Below are 853 nucleotides of genomic sequence, written 5' to 3' on the forward strand. Positions count from 1 at the left end.
TTAAAACTCTCTCTCTATATATATATATATATATATATATATATATATATATATATATATATATATATATATATATATATATATATATATATATATATATATATATATATATATATATATATATATATATAGGGAGAGGTTCTAATAAAAACCTAGAGAACTAAAAACCAATCCTAACCCTCCAATCTATCTAATCCAATGGCCTACATTTCGATGGCAGAATTGTAAATATAGACAAATTTAATACAACATTGGAAACCAAAAATACAACACGTGGAACAATTCACTACATTAATGGTGGCTGGCAACATTGGAAACCAAAAATACAACACGTGGAACAATTCACTACATTAATGGTGGCTGGCAACATTGGAAACCAAAAATACAACACGTGGAACAATTCACTACATTAATGGTGGCTGGCAACATTAATGCTTCTCTGTTGAGTTCTCCATTTCCCCATTTCTCTCTCTAACTCACTTCCTGCTCTCTGTAACTCACTTCCATCTTCTATCAAGCTTTGATCTTCCATCTTCGCATGAAGAACACAGCAACAATTCATTAAAAATCATCCTAACCATCCAAGTTTTCGCTGGAGTGAATCTGGATTCACTCCATTGAATCTGGATTATATTGAAGCTCGATTCATTGGAGTGAATCCAGATTCACTGAATTGAATCCAGATTCAGTGGACTGAAACTCGTTATCAAACAATAGCAAATCTGCAAAAAATAAAAAACAAAAAGAATAAGAAACTTATGGTAAAAAACAAGCTATAAAATTTTAAACCATGATAAGATTTCACATTTTACAGCAAAAAGTTACGATTTTTATGGTAAAAAACAAACACCTC

This window comes from Asparagus officinalis, chromosome 8 (genome assembly GCF_001876935.1).
Source record: "Asparagus officinalis chromosome 8, Aspof.V1, whole genome shotgun sequence".
NCBI classification, from domain to species: domain Eukaryota; kingdom Viridiplantae; phylum Streptophyta; class Magnoliopsida; order Asparagales; family Asparagaceae; genus Asparagus; species Asparagus officinalis.